The sequence below is a fragment of the Sitodiplosis mosellana genome, unplaced genomic scaffold (assembly GCF_009176505.1).
Source record: "Sitodiplosis mosellana isolate CC-2019 unplaced genomic scaffold, AAFC_SMos_1.0 Smas_scaffold_6150, whole genome shotgun sequence".
Classification (NCBI taxonomy): Eukaryota; Metazoa; Arthropoda; class Insecta; order Diptera; family Cecidomyiidae; genus Sitodiplosis; species Sitodiplosis mosellana.
In genome coordinates, this window is record NW_022601391.1 from 2,750,262 (window position 1) to 2,760,316 (window position 10,055).

Consider the following 10,055-nt stretch of genomic DNA (forward strand, 5'->3'; position numbering starts at 1 on the left):
AGAAACATTTCTTTCTCTCTCACTCTGTCTCTGTCTCTATCTCGCTCTCTGACTAAACTAAAATAGTCCAACGCAATCGTACAATTCTTGCTTAATTTGTGTAAGTCATTGTTTGACCCTTGCACAAAATTCTCTTTTGAAATCGCCCTTGAAATCAATTTATATCGTTCACTCGACGATGTGCTGGTGCTACGACTGCTTATGTTACGGCCGCCATAGTATTCTCTGTTAATTGGCGATTGTTCTCGGTTGCTTGAAAGCGCAATATCGGCGTATTTCGAATTTGGTGCATTTTTTGTTGGCTGTCAATTCAGAATATCGTACACGAACAAAACTCATACCCGCACATCAATTGCAAGTTGAAAATGGTTTCTGGCAACGCACAGACACATACTATCGATGAGCGGTCATAGATATTCAATCATGAATCGACTGAAAATTAGATCAATCGAAATATTCGGCAATAAGTTCAGGTACAAATGTACGCTCTCAGTGCATATAATCGGGAGAATCTCAAGATTGACATATATTTGTGTGTTATGCGGCCCAGTTAGTGATTCATCCTAATCAACTTGATATTAGGCATCGCGATTGCTAAACGATGTTTTCTACATTAGACGCTATTGATGCAGACCCGGTTTCGTTTGCACACATGGCAACCCAGCAACCATAAAAATTCCAATGTCAATACTCATGGTACGTCAATGATTCAATTAATTTTGAAATTTTTGGAGCAGGATAATTATCTGGCGACCATTTTTCAGCATTTTCAATGATTCAACGTGGATCAACCCAAATGAATTAACGATTCAAAAACCAAGAACGGACATTAGCCGAATATGAAGAGAATTCAACCTTTGTTCCATTGTCTGTTTTAAGTTTTTTATTTATGGTTCGTTGGTTCATAAGATGATCCACGTTGAATCATTTGGTATGCTGAATTGTTGAAAAAATCCTGATCCAAACGCAAAGAAGAGGATTTCTTCACTTAGAAATCTATTATCATGTTCTATAGAGATCTAAAATCAGGGAAATCTATCGATTAATGTTAAGAAAGTCAAATGCATACGACTAGGAAGATGGCTTTGCAGACATAATATGAACAAGCACTATTTCATTCAGCAGATATTTGGTAAAAATATTTTATGGATATTGGAAAATATCGAAATATTCGCAGACATTCAATTAATATAAATGGCCCTCGATCGTAACATATTTGGGAGTTTGGTTTGCTCGATATGTTCTCATTGTGCCCACGCCCTCCAATCTCTCGCATAAACGGTGTGTTTCCCGTTGTGCAGCCAAAAATCTAACGGACCAATGTCATTGCGAATAATTCATTTAAAAGACCATAAAACCAATTCATTTAAACGAAATGAATTGATAAAGTTTTCAACAATTTTTTTTGCTCTTTCTTTCCGTTCTTTGTGCACTTGGTGTGTTTGCCTGTCAGTATGCCTGTATGTGCGCGTACGAGTATATGTATTTAAAGTCATCCAGTTGCAAAGAAGAAGTTCACATCGTTCGGCTCCTCCTTTCTAAAACTCTGTTTGGCAATGTTTCATTTCGGATTTTTTTTAGACATTTCCTGTAATTTTACTTCTTGCGCCTGAACAATCGATGGTTGCTTCTTCAATTTTTTTTTCTTCGTTTAACTTCAAGACCAGATCACGCAACTTTCAATCACGTTGGGCATTGATTCGCATCGGAGAATAAATTGCGTGTGCTGGTCGCTCGATGAAAATTCAGTCTGCAGCTCCAAAGAATCATAACGAAATCAATAGCAAACCGAAGTTAAAAGATAAACACGTCAAAAACAAATTCCATAGTGTAACTCGGTAGAAAGCTAGACAAAAAGTATTAACAATTAATCATGCAGAGATGAGTGAATACCGCAGACGCTATGCAGGAAAAAAAAAACAAGACATTCTAGAATCACGCGGTAGAACGGAATTTTGCATATATTCTGTGATTCATGGCTAACTCCGACTATTTATTTCGATACAAATACCATGCAAAATATTGGTTACGATCAGATGAAGTGTTTGACGACAAAATGGATCAGTGGGAAAAATTCAGAAAATTGAAAGTGTCTGTGTGGTCATTTGAAATATGCGATGCACAGATATCAAACACAGCAAAAACAATGCTACAGAGTAAAGTCTCTATACGAATACAGTATTGGTTCATTAAGGATGAGACACGTCGAGAGGGAGATATAGTAGATGGAGCTGCTTTTTAACTGATTCAATGAAAAACTGTGAATATTAAGTAATGCGAGAGACATAGCGATGGGGCAATCGAACCTCAATTTTCGGATACATATCGCGTTGTATCAGTGCTTCCGCTCTTTGATTCATTCTCTTCAGAATCCTCACTCGTACCATTTTTTCTGAGGACAACGAAACTCGAGCAAATAACAAAGAAAAAAAACACCAACAAATAAAAACTTTAGCACAACTTTTTTTTCTGAGTTCGTTCGTGTTTTTTTCCGCAATATTTTTTTTGCCGTTGAATTCAATTTTTTCGTCGTTTTCAAAGCAATTCTTTTTCACTTCAATGAGGGTAGACTCAGTCTCTCTGCTCCAAATTTTTTGGTATGTGTATAAATGTGTATGATTTTACTGTTCAAGTTTCAGCATATTTCTTTTCTATTTACTTGGGAACCGAGTCTCTTTTCTAAGAAGTTTTGTTCATTCATCGCAGTCACACCGAATTTGGGAAAGTATGAAATGTGCGAAATTATAATGTGAATCGCTAGCAATTTAAAATTAAAAAGAATATCCACGCAAAGGATCTATTTAACAGCATTCAGTGAAGCATAGATATTATACGTTAACCCAGCAGAACAAAGACTGCGTCATTCAACTCTACTCTCCATTCGAAACACTGATCTTTAGCGAAAAAAACAACAACATTCTATTATTAAATAATGTGAATGTACATATTTACATGACCATTTTGGGTTGCCCGGTAAAAGAGTGAATGAGAGTAAGAGAAAGTCAAAGATGTTTTGATTGATTTAAATTATTGCGTGCAAAGGGAATTGCTGTTCCAAGGAAGTGATCGCCACAAATAAACGAAGCAAGAAATAAAACCCAAAAAATTAACAGAAAAACATCACATCAGATCGACCACCGCACCACAATAATATACTCAAACATAGGTAGAGAGTGAAACAATACATTTTATTTAGAGAGAAATTTTAATTAGTTGACTTCGTTTGCGAGAAACTCATTTGATCGACAAATACACTCGCAGCCAAAACACACTGCAGGGAAATACAAAAGAAAAGTCACAGCAAACTTTAGCATTAAAGAATGAGAGAGAGAGAGAGAGAGAGAGCAAATGAAATTAACAAATTCGAAATGAAATGCACAATACGCGCTGCAGTGAACAAGAAAACAAAGCGATTTTTGCTTCCGATATCTCTCTGTTAAGCAACCAACTAAATTGAAAATGAAGATACGAGGAAGAACAATCAATCCGCGGTCTAATTTATACGCGATTGTTGTACGATTCTATCAATTTGTTGTTTTTTTTTGTTCAACATTATGCGAAATTCTCAATTATGTTTATTTATCGTCATTGTCACTGCTATTGGTTCGTTACCAGTGTCGCGACTGACTCATGTCAAATTAATTTACTTATAAATATAAATATTCGTTGACTATTTTCGATTTTGTTCATATTTTTATTTTTCAAATGTGCTTTTGATGTTTTTTCACTCATCTGTTATGTGTGTGTTTTGTTTTCAGTCGACGTTTTCCGTGACGAATTTAAATGCTAATTCGTGTCTGAACTTGAGCGCGGGGCCGATGAGAAAGGAGTTGATAAATTCAATCTTTTCGATATTTGCCATCATCAGCTCAAAGTAAACAATTAAACGGAAGTTCCGTCATGAATTTCGTCCACCGTCAAGACTGAATCAATGTTGGCAACGGATCAGATTTTTTTTTACATCAAAATAGTCAAAATGTCACTCAAACTTACAGTCCGAGACAACATTTTTTTTTTTCGCATAATGAGTCTTGTTCATGAAACTTTTACAAACTCTTCTCCGTTCTTTCCCATTTGTGCATCTCCACCCAGGACGAATCATTTTGTCACTCAAGCTGATAAGATTTCGAACGATGAAAGTGAAAAGTGAAAACTGAACGAATCGCTCATTTCTACACCAGAAGTTAAAGCATAAACTTTAATATAAAATTGTAAAAGATGCATGAGAATTGAAGTTGCACGGTATTACGCAGACCTGTCAATTATCTGGATTAAAACGCGAAAATAGTAGACCAAACGACAAGTTCGACTCGGTCCGAGCAGAAGGTAACGAACAAACTTTTTGTCCGATTTAACAGCACAAAATTCAAAGTTGTGAAATATGCCAAGTGGAGAGTCTGCATTTGTTTGCCAACAAAAAAAAAATTATTAGGCTGTAGATTTAAGCAGTTGAGTACGAAAAATTCTCAACCGATTTCTGTGTAACGAGGAAAAAATTGATTATTACATCGGAATCAAATGATTAAAAAATTAAACCCCACAATACTCAATCGTGTGGAGGGTATCGAGGTATCAACAGAAGAAAAACAATTCGACACTTTTGAAATTCTCAAACAGTTCTTTGATATCATATGCACGCGCACGCGTTCTTCTCTGGCTCGATATGTACGACGGGATTCCTGTGGAAATGAGCTCATTCATTCTTTGCCAGCGTTGCTCTTTACATTTGAGACAACAGTGTATATGATTCGTATTCAGCACACGTACATTTTTGAACGTTGACATAAAATTGAATATTTGATTTATTTTATACCATCGGACCAGCAGCTGTAATTCATAGCGAAGACACGTTTAACCGAACCAATACGATATTCCCAAATTCTATTCAACAAGTAATAAAACGGGTTAAATGCCCGTTTCCTGACTTGCTCGCTATCATGATTCATGGCTCGGCTCTTTCTTTATTCCTCACCCACTCGCCCACTTTCATTCGTACACTGAGCGTTAAAATGTATATAATATATGTATATGTGTCGATCAGAATGAAAATGGGAATACAGATCTCTACCTAAAAGAATGGAATACGGACACAGTTTTTCTTAAAAATTTTATTTAATGAGTAAATGCCAACGAATTCGCATCTCTTGTGGAAAAAAAATGACCGACTGACTGTTACTTCAATTGACTTTAGTTGATTGAATTTATGTTTTTGTTCTAATAAAATCACTTTGTCCCAAATTATGCAACTTACATTGACTTGTAACTTCAAATGATTTCAGTTAACTAGACTTACACTACAATTTGTATTGAAATGTCAATCAAAGTAAGTCATTTTTGTCCGAAATCAGTTAACTGACTACTCAGTTACAATATTCTCACATGGGATTGGTTTGATTTGATTTCATTGTTTGGAATTTGCACAGAGAGATTCATTCAAAGTGAATGAAAGTATGTTTCTTCTTTTTCGAAATCATTTGGTTTCACATTAAATCAAAGTGACGTATGACATGAAGAAAATAAAGGAATGAATAATGTATGGTACGATTGTTTTAAAATTTGTTGCACGCAAGAGTTTTGCATTTTTTATTCTTATCGTTTTTGCCGATTGAGAAAGAGACAAGAATAATCGTATTGACTACAGTAATATTCATTTAAACAGACAATTTGATTGTGATGCAAGCCATGCGGGCAGATATTTTTCATCGTGCCTTTTATTGGCAACATTGTTTACAACAAGTACAATGCCCAAGGAACCCACGCACAAAGACGTATTCTGTGTCAATCACTGTAATTCTACAAATAGAATTACTGGGTTTGAACCGATTTGTATTCCCATTTTTATTCTAACCGACCCATATGTATATGCGATAGACGCCAATTTTTCTATTAACATTTTTCGTTAGTCGCAACTTTCAGCTCAGTAGCATTTCAAATTAATTCAACTTTTGTTTTCCATTTCCAATCACCCACCCTCATACTGAATTTTGCTAATTCATTCGATTCATTAAAATTGTAAATGAAAAGGACGTGTCGCCCAAAAAGAAATGAGATTTTAAATCATTATTCAATGAGAAAAGGTGCGATGTGGATAAAAGGTGTGACAAAGACGACACGAGTCGCCGTTCAAGAGCATAGCCAAACTTATTGAAGTTACAAGTTGAACTTTTATCAAAATATTGCCGTCGCAACCCTTCCTTCCATCGTGGTGATGGTCGCATGTTTGTTCCACGACACACACACACACACACAAAGAGATTTATGATTGAATAAAGCAAGTGCCAGGCGACGCGCACTTGCTCAAACAACACAGAACAAACAAAAGTGATAAAAAATATATATAATACGCGGTGCCAGCTTCTTCGATCACACATACTTATACATATATACTATTTGTTCAAGCATCGCGAACTGTGCACGCTCCAGTGTACACATTTTATTGGCGCTTGCCGCCAAAAAATGAAGTAGAGAGAGTGTGAGACAGAGAGTTTTCACATTGCTTCAAGACACTTCTCAAAAACAATTCGCCGAACTTATTTTTTGATTGAATTTATTATTTTCCTGTACAGTTCACACAGGCACCACCATCTATAACACAAATAATAACAGTTATCAAAGAGGTTTTTGGTCGCACGATATGCGTCAATGGCTCGTTACCCACGTTTTCCAACATGAACAATATACCTAGTCAATATGACTGTTCCCATTTATTACGCGGTGTTCGTTTTAGAAATTTTACTAAAAACCGTAATTTATTTATGTGCACACACACACACTCACTCACTTGAGATCGATGCCTATAAAAACGCACATCGAGAAGTTACGATGGCAAGTTCATAAAACGAAGCGGTGATAGTAGGGAATGGCATAACTTGTTATAAGTCGTGCCACATTTTCATTCTTCTATTACCTCGTAATGCACCATCACCAAGACAAACTTCAAGACGCAGAAAACACTTTTCATTCAGGGAAAATAAATTGCGAGCAATTGTTATCGCGAGTACATGTAACTTTGTTTTCAAGAAACAAACAATCGACTGAAGAAGACATGGATTCGAATCGCTCTGAATAATTGCGCTTTATAAATGTTCAACAATGTCAACTCTTACAAAATGTTCCCATCACCATTATATGATGTGCGCTAATGTAAGCATAAGTGCGCCACTTCGAAGACTCCAAAAAAGGAAATAAAAAATCATACTCGATGGTTCAGAATTGTTAAACTTAGCTAACATGTCGTCCCTTGTTGTGTTGTTTCTTCGGGAAATCTTTTTTTAAGTGACTCACTTTGTGTTCAGAACGATTCATTTATGATGCATGTAAATTTGGTTACGAATTATATGTGCAGTCAATAAAAATGACCACTGACTTGATCGTTTGTCAGTCCCAATTGCGATGGCATTGACAATATTCGCTTGTATTAAGCAAAAGTTAATCGAATTTGTTGGGTTAGTAAGTTCACAAAATTAAAATGTACCAAACAGCTGCAACTAATTAGGAGCTAACATTTAGGGACAGATATTATGTGTCGCTATAGTCACTGTGCAGTTCAATGCAACTAAATCGATTAAATTGCACGAATTAATTAAGAGCCCTTCACCACAAGAGCCTTGCATAAGACGTTCAAGTAGCGCAGCTTGTTCCATTAATTATGCTGGATGCTTGACTAAACATGGAATTCAGTTATGAATTTCAGCTGCTGGCGCTGTTTATCGTTCGCGACTGAATGGTGTAATCTGAACATTTGTGATGGATCACATATTTTCACGGAAAATCGGTTATTAACGCCATTTTGGTGTGAAGGCGCTCACATTAGTGCATCGTGACGCCTGATCAGGAGAGACAAAGCATTATAAAATATTACAGCCAGTTTTTTATTTCTGCTTCTTTGATATTTTTCGCTAGTTCTCTTCCCTTTAGCACGATTTTTCTCCATGGTGGGGGGGAGGTGCGATGTTGGAACTTTGCTCAAGCCATGGACTGACTGGAGTGTGTAGTCTTACTACTGTACTTTGATATTGTTGGTGTACACTTTTTTCATTATTACTTGTTCATTGATGCTCGCCTTTGCGTTTGCCTTTACTTTTGGTTTTGCGTCGTATTTTGATTTGTTGCCTTTTTCTTAGTCAACATTCGTACATTTTCTCACACTCAATCAGTCAGCATATAAATGCTCTACACAATAATACATATAATGTAATGTGATGGCATTTTATGTGTGTGTTTGCATTTACCTGGTCTGTTCCATCGGATTCCGTTGTATATCATCCCGTGTGGCGGTGATATATGAATGCTGACTACTAACTGCTCTGGTTGATGATGCTGTTGTTGTTGTTGGTACGACTATACCAAAGCAGTGATATTGGGATGTGCAAGTGCAGAGCGAAAGCGAGAGGAGTGGAAAGAGTGAGAGTGTAACATTTAGACATGTATTTATTTCATCTCATGACAGACATTTATCTTTTTGAAATTCGAGTGTTTGATGAAACAGATGATCGATATCATTCTTCACTGAAATCTTCTGTATGCCATCCATCGGATGTCCTCCATGCTCGTTGGCTGGTTGGTGACTGTGCTGTTGTTGTTGGTGATGGCAACGACGGCGGCGGCGGCGGTGGCTATACTACCCTGTGTATTGAATGAATTCGTTTACGTGTAAACGCAAAGTATTTGCTTATTCAGGAATATGGTATGTAGCTCTTATTATCCTAATCTTTTTCGCAAAATGTTTGTATTGACTTCTCCTTCTTCTGTGTCGTTCTTAAAAAAACAGCACACACACACACACACACACACACACACACTCATCGTTTCATTTGTTTGTTGGTTCGTTTTGGCACATATTCGATACAAACACGCGCTCGACTGCCACACATCTTGCTGACGTCGTTATCATCAACACACCACAGCCAGCAAATGTATTACGTTGGAATAGATATTTGCCAGGACCTGCAAACAGAATCTACCACACACTATATATTATGAGTGGAAGAGACGCGCTCACTGGCGGCTTTCATTCGATTTCATTCCATTTGTTTGATGCGCTCGCTGTGCCGTTCTTATTATTTTTATTCTTCTATTTGCACTTGTATATCATCCGTACATCTCGAGTGCGATGCAAATTGAATGTTATGTCAAAATGAAGAATACGAAATGAGAAGCTGAGAAGCAAAATGAGAGATGTGAAAAGCCTAAAACGAGCGAGCGAGCGAGCAAGCAAATAAGGGAGGAAGGATCGCACGTGGCTTCACATTCTGCACGCATGAATCAATGCCTGAATTCCAGTTATAATTTAAACGACTGTTTTCTTTTTTGGTTTCTGCTACTCCTTCTTTTTCATCATCATCAACATTGCCGCCGTCATCGTCATCAGCTCCACTGGCAGAACTAGTAAATTGAGAGGCTGTGGAAAAGATTGATTGTGTGTGGGACGGTTTGCCTATTTGAAACACAGCAAATTGAAACGGAACATCCAATCTAACAACACACACTTTGCCAATAGCGCGTAAATGTAGTCTCAATGTTGCAAATAATTTACTGATATTCATCACATTAGTGCTTGTCGTGTTCTCCAATCTTTACTCTTGGCATATATGTGTGTGTGCGGTGCGCGACGTTTTTCTTCTATTAGATGCTCTGTAACCGCGTAACTTTCTCTCTGAAATCGATTGCAAATTTTCTAATGCATAGACACCGACTAGATTCGATTGAGAGCGATTCGATTCAAAACGAAATGATTTCAAGGCACACTATAGTACACAAACAGACATGCAAAGAAATGGAGAGAGTTAGACATGGGCTATACAAGCCAATCTATGTACTCTCTTGCTCTATCTCTTTTTCGCTCGCTTATTCTAAATTATGAATGCAAACAAACGAAATCACCTATCCCATGAATGATATCGACAAATCGCATTCAAAATTACAAATATCACGCGTACAAACCATATAACATTCTGGCATTGAAGCATTGTGCCACAACGAAACACACACACAGAGAGAGAGAGAGATAGAGAGAGAGAGAGAGAGAGAGAGAGAGAGAGAGAGAGAGAGAGAGA